Genomic DNA, 13,078 nt, shown 5'->3' on the forward strand with positions numbered 1-13,078 from the left:
ATTGTTGTTTTGCTGTCCATTGCCTTTGCTCGCTTTATTGCTCTGTGTTTGCTCCTTATTGCTGCCTGTGCATGTTCCTGCGCTTCGTACGCGCTCTGTACGCTACTGTGGTGCTGTATTGTGGTTTTCGGCTTTGTGGCTGTGAGCGCTCATCGCGCTTTCCGCTCTTTGTTTCCGCGTGTATTTGTTCTGTGCCTTCTTGTTGCAGGGAGAGTGTGTTCGCCTCTCTGGTACGGGCGCCTTGCGCCAGCGCTTATGTCTGTGGAGCGGCAGAGCGGGCTGAAAGGACTGCGCGCGCATGTCGCGTAGTCCTTTTAGGTCTCGCCTGGACATCGCATCCGAAGGATGCGTCCAGGCTGGAGACTTAAAGCTGTCTGACACGGGGGAATGAGGGACAAGAAACTGTGACGAGCTTATCCTGGCTGGATTGAGCTGCGTGCACGCGCGTCAACATTCACGCATGCGCACATCACAGCCACACGCATACACAGCACTCACGCATGCGCACATACACACGCATACACAGGCACACCCCCGTCACCTACACGCATACACAGAGACCCCTCCACACACACCAGCCCCTCTCCTCTCGGCTCCACACACACGCACACGCATTTACACTTACACAGACACGCAGGCACCCAGACAGGCAACCCCCCCCCGTCACACACACGCATACACACAGACTCCAGGACACATACACATACACACACACATGCACGCTCACACACATACACAGTCCGCCGCCGCGCGCGCGCGCACAGATGCCCCCCCCCAACAAGGCGACGCCCCACTCACCGGCATCCTCAGTGCAGCGGCTCCCACCGGCAGCAAGACTCTTCTTCCCTTCTTCGGCACCGGGGCGCAGGGTAGGCTCCTGCCTGCTCCGGTGCGCCAAACAATCGCGGCTCTTCCGTGGGAGGCGGGGTAGGCTCCCGCCCTCCTACTTCCGGTTGTCCCGCCCGGCCTGCCTGACTTCCTGGTCGCAGGCCGGCGCAAAACGACGCTGCATAAAAAATGCTTAGAACAGTGGTTCCCAAACTGTGCGCCGCGGCGCCCCGGTGCGCCGTCATGAGCAGCCAGGGGCGCCGCGCTCACGTTGGGAAAATTGACCTTATTGCAGCTGCAGCGCAAAAAACTTGCTGCCTGCATAATCCGGGAAAATTATTTGGCCCAAGAGCGCACGTACGTACGAGTCGTCGCCATTACTGGCATATGCAGCTCGCCTCTGACCGTTTGAGGCACGTTATTGCTGCCCACCGTGGGATCCTCTTCGCAAGTAAGGTAAGGAACTGGCATGGGAGGGATTCCTGTTCAGTAGAACAGGAGAACAGGAGTACGGCAGTGATACACAAGCCAAGAAGCCAGACTGTAAAAAAGCGGGCTCCACGGAGCTTGTTAAAGCAGCCAGAGAGAAGGCTTTGCCTTGTCTTTTTATGTCTGATTTCTTTAACGAGCTCCGTGGACCCACCTTCTTACACTAAAACTAACGCAGGTGATACAGGTGTTAAACGGAGGTTGGGCAGAAGATCGGCATGGCATTTGATTATCATCAATTATTAATTAAATGACATGCCGATCTTCTGCCCAACCTCCGTTTTGCACCTGTATCACCTGCATTATTTTTAGTGTAAAAAGGTGGGCTCCACGGAGCTCGTTAAAGACTCAGAATGCGGGCATGATGTTCCCCCCAGATCCAAACAGCGTACAGATGCACATTTGGCTCCCCTCGGAAATGACATGGTAGAAGTAGTTTTGGCTGTCATGGTTGAGCAGCACATATTGGGAACATATTACTACGTGACAAACAGCACATTCAGGCCTAAAATTGGTATTTCCTTAGTATTCCCCCTCAGCGAAAAAGTTGCAAACCTTTGGTAATGTTTGGTGTAATGGACACGGTTTTCTTTCTGCAGACTCTTTTTGCGTTTCCTGACAGTCCTCAATTTAGGTTACTCTGCAAGATAATTTTAGGAACTAAAATAATTAGATGTTGTGCAGAGTGCGTGCAGAAACAGTGAGTGCAGAGTGAGTGCAGAGTGACAGTGAGTGCAGAGTGACAGTGAGTGCAGAGTGACAGTGAGTGCAGAGTGACAGTGAGTGCAGAGTGACAGTGAGTGCAGAGTGACAGTGAGTGCAGAGTGCGTGCAGAGTGACAGTGAGTGCAGAGTGACAGTGAGTGCAGAGTGACAGTGAGTGCGGAGTGACAGTGAGTGCGGAGTGCGTGCAGAAATAGTGAGTGCAGAGTGAGTGCAGAGTGACAGTGAGTGCAGAGTGACAGTGAGTGCAGAGTGACAGTGAGTGCAGAGTGACAGTGAGTGCAGAGTGACAGTGAGTGCAGAGTGACAGTGAGTGCAGAGTGCGTGCAGAGTGACAGTGAGTGCAGAGTGACAGTGAGTGCAGAGTGACAGTGAGTGCGGAGTGACAGTGAGTGCAGAGTGCGTGCAGAAACAGTGAGTGCAGAGTGAGTGCAGAGTGACAGTGAGTGCAGAGTGACAGTGAGTGCGGAGTGACAGTGAGTGCGGAGTGACAGTGAGTGCGGAGTGACAGTGAGTGCGGAGTGACAGTGAGTGCAGAGTGACAGTGAGTGCGGAGTGACAGTGAGTGCGAAGTGACAGTGAGTGCGGAGTGACAGTGAGTGCGGAGTGACAGTGAGTGCAGAGTGCGTGCAGAAACAGTGAGTGCAGAGTGAGTGCAGAGTGACAGTGAGTGCAGAGTGACAGTGAGTGCAGAGTGACAGTGAGTGCAGAGTGACAGTGAGTGCAGAGTGACAGTGAGTGCAGAGTGCGTGCAGAGTGACAGTGAGTGCAGAGTGACAGTGAGTGCAGAGTGACAGTGAGTGCAGAGTGACAGTGAGTGCAGAGTGAGTGCAGTGACAGTGAGTGCAGAGTGACAGTGAGTGCAGAGTGACAGTGAGTGCAGAGTGACAGTGAGTGCAGAGTGACAGTGAGTGCAGAGTGACAGTGAGTGCAGAGTGACAGTGAGTGCAGAGTGCGTGCAGAGTGACAGTGAGTGCAGAGTGACAGTGAGTGCAGAGTGACAGTGAGTACAGTCACTCAGCACCACCACATTATCAGTCAGAACCACCACAGCATCACTCAGAACCACCACAGCACCACTCAGCACCACCACAACATCACTCAGCACCACCACAGCACCACCATAGCACCACTCAGCACCACCACTGCATCACTCAGCATCACCACTGCATCACTCAGCATCACCACAGCCCCATTCAGCACCACCACAGCATCACTCAGCACCACCACAGCACAAATATGTTCTCTCAATGTTTCAAGCTTTATTACAAATGTCACAAAAAGATGTTAATATTTCACTTCTGTTCTTGGATTTTGTTACAATAAAATACACTGAACATAATCTTCACAAAAGTTATTTACAAAAGTTTAAGCTATTGCCATTATAAATTACAATCACTTTTATTAAGTATTAAAAAACATTAAAAGCCATTGTTATTTGTAATATCAATACATCTAAGTCACGTAAATACAAATGTTGCATTACAAATGCTATAGGTGTCACATTTGCGAAAGTTATAACTATTGGCATTGTAAATGACAAAGCTATTAATTTAGCTATTTTCAAAACCAACACATAAATGAACATTTGGTGAATTTCCATTAAAATATTTGACTTTTTTACTAAGATATTATTATACTGTTTTATGCAAACAAAATTTAGATACTGCATAAATAACTTTAATAAAACATATTTTATATGAAGCTTTTTATGTAAAAAAAAAACTATAGCATAAAGCAAAAAACAATTGCCATTTACAATGCTAATAGCTCAAACTTAAATAATGCGAGACCTATTGCATTGCAAATGCTTGTTCCATTGTGGTTCCGGCGGCTGTAAAGCGCATGCGCGGCGGCCATGTTTTTTGTTTACAATACTGCGCACATTGCAAATTGCAGCGCGGGAGCAGCGCTTAACTTGCTCATTGCCCACAGCCTGTTCCTAGACCCATTTTTACGCCCAACTGCCAAAACAACTCAGTTTGGGCTGAAGAATTGTGCATAGGCTTTGCCTAGAGTGGTCTCATTGTTGGCAAGCCCTCCCTCCACATTTAATTGATTATATATACAGGTTGCTTTGTGCCTGTTTCTGTTGGCTTGCCTTGGGGTTTTTGCCACTTTCCCTTTCATTTGCCTTTGGCATACTTGACTAGCAGTGTTTTGTTCCTTTCTCTTGTGGGCATTATTAACACTTTGGTGTGTGACTATGGTGGAATATTATGATGAGGAAGAGAATCATTATGACGAAGGAGGCTCTGGCTCCATGGAGCAGGATTTAGTTGAAGCTCTTGACGTGGGTGTTGAGCATTCTGTAAATAAGGCGCTGGTTCGCGCTATTGAACCCTTAAAACGTCACCTTTCCGGGCGTTCTTCCTCACAGGCTTCTGAAGTTGCGAATCCTCACAGGTCGGACTTTGTTAAATTGGCTAAGGCTCTTTCTAATGATCATTCCTATGGTCAGTCTTCTAAGGAGGCTCTGGCTTCTCAGTCTTGCCAGGCGGACAATGGTGACAATACTACCACATCCTCAGACCATGACGTCTCACCTCCTTCTACTCAGAAGGCTCGTAAGGAGCATTTTGTGGATGTGCCTACTCATCCCCAACTCCTTACTATTGACCCCTCCGATATTGTACACCCTAACTCTTCTTCTTGGCTTCCATCTGCTGAAGTGGCAGGGTATGTCCAGTCACATATTCGTCAACCATTTGACAAGGAGGTGCGGACCCGTCTACATTTGGAATGTCCACGGCCTGATTTAGCTGACAAATTGGCTGATACTCCGGAGGTGGATCCAACTATGGTTACATACCTTAAAAAATATGCTAAGGAGCCTAAAAAAGTTATTGATATTGATTGGCGCTCATGTCAGGACAACATTTTGGACTTAGGTTTTCGAGATAAAGAGTATTCCACCGCCATTGACCCAAATGAGTTAACTGGGTGGTCTCAGAGGGCCATTTGTCAATTGGGTAACGCCAATTGTGCCATGTCCTGTGAGCGTAGACACTCTATTCTATTGAAGTTGGACCCAAAATGTGCGGAATTGTCCACTTCTGAGTCTGGCCCTTTGGCTCAGGGATTGTTGTTTGGTCAACCTTTTCCTAAAGAGTTGACTAAATTTGTTGCCACGTTCAGTGGACTTGACAAGGCTCAGTCCTCCCTTAGGCGGGCTTTTTGCCCGGTTTTTGGACAGGCCGGACAATATAGGGGGCGATCGCTCAGCCGTGGGTTTAACCAAAACACCCAGCGTGGCTATGATTCCCATCGTGGAGGAGATCAGGATTCCGGCTTCAACAACAAGCCCTCCTTCTATCCCTTCAGCAACGGATGAAACCAATTCAAGAAGGGACACTATGGTGGAAATCAAGGAGGACCTCACGATTCCTCGACTTCAGGTGAGCCTGATCTCGGCTTCAGAGGTCTTGTTAGGGGCAGAGTTCAGTTTTTTCTTCCAAGTTGGCAACTGATCTCGAGCAATACATGGGTGTTGGAGACTGTCAAATGTTACAAGATAGAGTTTTTCAGTTGTCCGATTCAACCCCATCCTCCTTCGCCCCTGTTTTTTTCCCTTTCTCTTCTACGGAAAGGGGCCATAGTTCAGACCTCCCATCATCCTCAGGGTTTCTCCAGCAACATCTTTCTGGTCCAGATACAAGGGGGCGGTTCCAGGCTGGTTCTCAACCTCAAGGACTTCAACGTTTGTGTACCGCCACTTCAAGATGCATCCATCTCCTAAGGGACCTTCTTCAGGAATGGGACTGGATGGTCCGTCCGGAAGGATGCGTATGTGTCGATCCCTATTTACGGTCCTCATCGTCGGTTTCTGCAGTTCCAATGGCAGGGAACCTGGTTCGAGTACAAAGTTCTTCCTTGCGGCCTCCCGTCAGCACCTTGGTGCTTCACGAAACTTCTGAGGCCTGTTGTGGAATCTCTCCGAGCCCAGGGTGTTCGTCTGATAATTTATCTAGACGACATTCTCATCATGGCTCATTGACCTCGGCTAATAACCCCATCTCTGCGGTGCTAATTCCCGCATGGCGCAGGGGCAGGGGGGCCTCGCACGTCACAGCAGTGCTGATGACGAGCTCGGCTCGTCATGCAGCACAGTGGCGCTGTGCTGATGACCAGCTGACCACGTCCGCTCAATGGAACGCCCAGCACAGCGTTCCGTAACAGTCATGACGAGCTCAGCTCGTCATCAGCACAGTGCCATCATGCTGCATGATGAGCTCAGCTCGTCATGGGCACCCAAGAGGTTAATGACTCATTTGGAATGGTCAATAGATTTTGTACAGTCACTCGGATTTCTGCTGGATCCCCAGAAGTCAGTTTTCATTCCCCTTCAATCGATGGAATTCCTGGGTTTTCTTGTCAATTCCCTCTCTTGCCAACTCCTCTTACCCAATCAGAAGGTCAGATCGATCAAGAGGGAGTTGAGATTGATTTTACACAAACAGATTGTATTATTGAGGTATGTAGCTCGGATAGTGGGTCTGTTAGCTTCCTCGATCCAAGCCATCTTCCCGGGTCCTCTCCATTACCAAGTACTTCAACGACTCAAAATCCGTAATCTCCAGAAAGGCCTCAGGTATTCAGATCAGATTCCTCTTTCGGAGGAGGCGAGGTGGGAGATGTTGTGGTAGTTAGAACACATGGAGTCTTGGAAGGGTCGAGCCCTGTTCCAAGTGTCCCCGGAAGTGGTGATAGAGACAGACGCCAGTCGGTGGGGATGGGGAGCCCGTTGCGGTCCCATATCCACAGGAGGCCGGTGATCTCAGGAGGAACTGTTTCTCCATATAAATTGTCTGGAGCTTCTGGCAGGGTCTTTTGCAATTCGTTGCCTGCCTCCATGCATGACGAACTGTTGCATTCTCCTCGGCATGGATAATGTGTTAGCGGACCAGTATGTCAACAAATTAGGGGGGACGAAGTCCAAGATTCTGGCAGAAATCACCAAGGATTTTGGGCACTTTTGTCTTCAGAGAAACATCACAGTGATTGTGAAGTATCTTCGGAGGTGCAACAATCTGATTGCAGACTGGAATTCTCATCACCTCCGAGATTTCAGAGATTGGAGGCTTCATCCTTGGGTATTTAGGGCCATATCTCGGTTATGGGGTCAGTGCCAGATTGATCTGTGTGCCTCTTGCCTCAACACCCGACTTCCAAAGTTTTTCAGTTGGCACCCAGATCCGGAAGCTCTGGCCACAGATGCATTTCTGCAGGTCTGGTCGTCTCATCTGTGTTATGCCTTTCCCCATTTGTAATGATCCCTAGGGTACTAGCACGCACTAAGCATTATCCGACGGAATTGATTCTGATCACTCCTTTGTGCAGGGCTCAGGCTTGGTTCCCAGTTCTTCTGGAGATGATTTGTGTAGTGCCGCTCCTTCTTCCCAGCAGTGAAATTTGTTGCTGGACCTTCTCAACAACCCGCATCCACTCATTGAGTCAGGTCACCTCCTTCTAGTTGCACGGCGGGTTTCGGGGATCGCTGGCACATCCCTGGCCTTTCGCGAGACGCTACCACATTTATCAGCAAGGCTTGGTCTCCCAACATACACAAACGTTATGCGGCAGCTTGGAAACAGTAGTGTAGTTGGTGCGAACAACGGGAGGTGGATCCCGCTTCAGCAGATATATCTTTGACTGTGAATTTTCTGGCATCAATTACTTCTTCCGGTCTCACTTATAGAACGGTTAATAATTTTCGATCTGCCATTTCTGCGGGCCATATAACAATCAATGGGAAACCTGCTGGTGAACATCCATTAGATTGTAAGTTACTCAGGGGTGTCAGGTTGGTAAAACCACCTTGTCCAAAGTATGCTGATTTATGGGATGTTTCTACTGTTTTGCGATTCTTATAGGCTTGGCCCTCCAATGATTCTCTATCCCGCAAACAGCTTTCGGCAAAATTGACTATGTTATTATGCCTGGTTTCCGAGTAAACGTGTTTCTGATATTCGTGCTCGGGATCTTCCAGGTCGTAGATTTTCACCTGAAGGGGTCACTTTTGCTATATCCAGACGCACTAAATGTAATACTGCTTCGGTTACTTACCTGAGTTTTCCCAATAACCCAAAGCTTTGTGTAGTACAATGTATTAAGGATTATGAGGTAAGTACTGCTCCTTTTTTTTTTTTTGTAAAATTTTTAGTACTGCTCCTTTTTGACATGATATGCATGGTTACCCCAGCTACTTTAGCAAGATGGGTGAGATGGCTCATGAGTGAGGCAGGTATTGATGTTATCAAATTTAGTGCACATTCAGCACGTGGCGCTATGGCTTCCGAAGCTTTCTCAATGGGAGTGAGTTTACTTGATATTATGAAGGCAGCTAATTGGTCAACTGATTCTATGTTTAAGACTTTTTATTATAAATCAATTGTGGATAGTGCATCTGTGGTGGTGGCGCAGCTTTGAACAAGCATAATCAGAGCCTCGGGTCCTGCCATAGAATTAAAAATTTGCGCACATACTTGACAACAATTTTTTATTCTATTAAGGACATGGAGGTGAGGATTATCCCACCCATTGTTTATGTATTTCATATGATGGTTTGTGTTATTTGCTTTTAGTCCATATATATTATGTACTTTGGATATGTTCCTTGTTTTTTCCCTTCCCTGTGACTATATTTTCTACCATGAGAGAATGGTGTATTACAACTCTATATTTCTTTTCAGGTTCTGATCCTAAGTGAGGCAAGTTGTTCTGCCTCTATGGACTGTGTTCTGAATGCCTGCAGGATCCTGTTTTTCTCCTGATCTAAGTATCAAGTCTTCTGTTCCTGCCCGTTGGTCTGTTGTTTCAGTGATCGCGCTGTTTGGTTTCCAAGTTTCTTCAAATGTTGGACTGTGTTTCTTCCATTAACTGTTGCTTACCAAAGAAAGAGGATGTAGTATTCTCTTATGGACCTGACCTTTTAAAGGGGATTCTCTATGGTTGTCAGGTGATACCCAGTGTGTTCTTGGGTATTGTAGTGTTATTTTTCTTTTCTGTAATCTGATTGGCTGCTGTGCATTTCCTGGTAAAGAAATGAGAAGCATAATCCTCGCCTCTGTGTCCTTAATAGAATTGGAAATTCTTGTCACATATGTTCGCAAATTTTGAAATATCAGCCGATACAATAGAATAACAAATAGTACTACATATGTATGTTTACTCGGGGTCAACTGTGAGTCAGCTGCCCTCAATTCTTAGGAACGCCAAGATTATCTGAACGAATCTTATTGGTGAATTTAATAATTCTTGGTAGGAGGTCGAAAGGGTGTTGTAATGGGCATCTGGGGATAGATTAATGTAGACATTTTATGATATGTGTGCAGTGATCTGAAAGACATGTTTGTCTCAGAAAGTTCATCCCAGAAGTCTGACTTGTTTTAATTTATAATTTGAGTGGGATTACAAACCTTGCTCTTCAATTAATTTATGTGTGAGTGTTGTTGCGAGTGATTGCATTTCATATAGACACCACTAGATGAAGAAATTGACTAAGTAATAGAGAAAGACCAATAAATCCAAAACCAGAGTGATTGTTTGATATTTGAGCTGTAGTATATACACTGGGAGTCTCGTTTATGAGCTTTGCTGGACTGCTTGATAGGGAAAGGGCACACATGCATATGGGTTACAGCCATTAAAGGAAATAGCTATACATTGAGAAAGAATACTTAAGTAACTGCCTAGATCATTTACATTGATTCTTGCTATTTGAGAAAGTGTTCCACCCTAGATGCGTATGTTTTTATAAAAGTGTAAGGATACAATGAATGGAAGTGGTAGTTGGTGTTTTGGATGAGCAATAGTGAGTGCGATGTAGTGGTTTTAGAGGGATACAATAATTGGTGTGCGATCTGCAGATTACTATTCACTTTATACATTGTATTATATTTTTATAGATACATTGTCCAATGTTTTGTTATACATTACAATATGATTTCGGGTAAATTGTGCAATATCTTGATTTATAAAATGACTTTGGGAAACAATATTACATAATATCCATATATAACGAATGAGCTTTCCTGAGCATAAATAATTGCCTGACTTAAATGTAGGAGTAAATTAAGGGAAGACGAGGGGTTTTAATTTAGTAAAGTGTTCCAGGATATTCCTGGGTGCACAAAGCCCTGTCAGAGGGGGCAGATTTGAGGCGCTGAGTTCTACCCGTGAACCTCGTGAAAAAGGAGGCGGGCGAAGAGTGCTGCCTTGTTTAGGTTAGCACGATTCTAAACTATTTTGAACTTTTTCCTGATGTGGCGCTTTTATGGCAGTGTCTAGAGCTGCACGTTGTGTGAATGTCTGCATGAGCAGCCATGTTGGCAGAATATCAATGGAGAAGTAATGGCGCTACCAGCAGAGCTGTTGACTGCGGAATTGGGGAACCACACCGATTGTGTCTCGGTGTCGGCTCAACATCCTTGTATCCCAAGAGGGCACCCCACAGCAGATAAGTAAGTAGAACTCTCTTTATGCAGTCCCGTATCTAGATGCCCTGTCTCACGCAGGAGACAAAGCAATTAAGAACACATCCCCTTTCCATAATTGCAATCCAAATTAATTATAAAATACCCACAACAAAACCTAGCCCACAAAATTGGCGACCCCCCCCAGACTTAAAATATAACCCGTAATATAATAATTAAATGCACCGTTTCTTGACACTATTAACTTAAAATATAACACACAATAAAATAATCTAAATTCACTGCTTTCTTTTTATTGCAAGCAGATTCGCTTTGCACCCGGTTACCTAGATCACCGAAATAGGTTTAATTTCTTCCCTCAGCCTCCGGACCACCACTGCAGTAGATAACCTCTACATCCTGTCTATTCATTTCTTCCACAACTTTATCACACCTTGTGTACTCCTCACTCAGTTAACCATACCGCTCCTTCCTCGTATTATCATCACTTTCCATCCCAATCCCCTATATCTTGCCATCCTGCTCATATGTCATACACGTCCATCCCTCAACTTAGCAGTATTTACATACACTTACTCCATTCTCAAGGGTTTTGAAAATGTGCGTTCTTCCTCACTCACCGTCCCTGTTTTTTTTTTACTCATACTATTTCACACTCTTGCGTCACGCATCTGTGCCATTTTTGACCCATGGTGCGCCGCATTGTAAATGCGTCGCATCAATGGTGGCGGAGGCATGGCGCACAATAACTGCCGCATCTCTGCTGATATGCAGGGATGCACCAGTTATTGTAAATATGCCCCTATATACTTTTCCTGCGCCTTTTTTATGCTCCTCTTAACCACCTCTGGTGACCATTGAACTTATTTGGAATTCTCCTTCCACCCCTGAGTATCCTTAGTGAATGAATGCATGACTGTAAAGGGACCGTAACCTGCAATACATCAATTTCTTCTTTTTAAAAGCACCCATGAGCACACTATTGAACCTCTCAACTTTACCATTCCCTTTTGGATAATACAGCAAATTACATTTATGCTCCACACAATTGTGTTGAAAAAACTATTCGACTTCTGCTGCCTTAAATTGTGGCCCATTATCAGTAATCACATTCCTTGGTAAACCTTCCCTCTGGAACAAGTCAACCAGGAATGTAACAGCAATTTTCTGCATTGGCAACTTCCACAAAAGCCACTTCCGGCCATTTCGACATATAATCCATGGCAACCAAAATATGGACACAATCACCGCTCTCATTTGTCACAGGACCTATGATATCCACTCCAATGTTTTTCAAGCCATACTAGAACTTTCCACTGGAACTTAAGGTGGCCTCAGTGCGGTTTTAGATTTGTCTGCACATTCACATTCCACACACTCCCTTACCACCCATCCCACATCACCATCCATTGCAGGCCACCAGTATCTTTCCTTTATTCTTTTCTTACTCTTCACAATGCCTAAATGTTGTTTTGGAGTTAATTCCACAATTTTATTCCTCTAACCTTGTGGTAGTACCACTCTCTTACCCTTAGCAAAAAACCATCCCACACAGAGAACTCATCACAAACCTCGCAAAATTTACGACACTCTTCCTCCAAACATTTTGTCTCTGTCTATCCTTCCATCATATACAACGTTACGCGTTCTAAGTTAGCATCCGTATTCAGAGCTTCACTCCATTTATTTTAGTGATAGCACTCTTTTCTTCATCTACTGTCCAAGCCACTCTGAACTCCTCTTCATTTTCTTCAGGTACCTCACATAATACTAAAAGTAGTCAGCTAAAACAGTCCACCACCTTGTTTTTTACACCTGGTACATACTGCATCTTGGAGTTATGATCCATAAATCTTAAGGTTAACCTGGCAATTCTGGGTGTACATATTAACAATCCTTCAGTGGAAAACAATTTTAACGGAGGTTTATGATCACATCTAATCGAGGCTCATAACCCCATAAAAGGAGCGTGGGCAAGATGGCGGCTGACTAGGAGCGTTTTTCTAGCTCACTTCCACCTGACCACCAAGCACTGCGGCCACTCTCGCTGTCCCCCACATTGTATCAGGAAGAACTGTGCTTGGATTACCCCTGCCACAGTTACACCTACCATAATGTTCCAGCGGAATGAGGTGGTGGGGAAGTTGAGACCTGTGGACATCTGTGGCCTGCCACAAGCAAACAGCATAGCCACAACCACCTGGTTGTGCTGAAGGCGCAGCGAGACCCGCAGCTCAGTTAAATAGTTACCCCCTGGCTTATCTCCCCTTCCCCACAAGATCACATGCCTCTACCAGTGCTCTTTAGTAAGCCCAGACGCCTCAGGGGAGTCCGCTGGCCTACCGCCCCTACCTTGCCCCGTGCCTCTGAGCGCCTACACCCTTGCTTTGCACATGGCCAAGATACTTTTCTTTAACTTACATGGGTTAAACATGCCCACAAAAAGCCTAGTGCTGCTGTCCATGCTTCACAACTTTGTCTGCGACGTGTGAACAAGTTCTTGCTCTAGGGCTCATGCTCCTCAGAGGTCTTCATCGGTTATTACACTTGCCATACTATGTTCAGTTATGGACTCCTATGATCTTGTATATTCTGTGACGGTTT

The sequence above is a fragment of the Lissotriton vulgaris genome, chromosome 8 (genome assembly GCF_964263255.1).
Source record: "Lissotriton vulgaris chromosome 8, aLisVul1.2, whole genome shotgun sequence".
NCBI lineage: Eukaryota > Metazoa > Chordata > Amphibia > Caudata > Salamandridae > Lissotriton > Lissotriton vulgaris.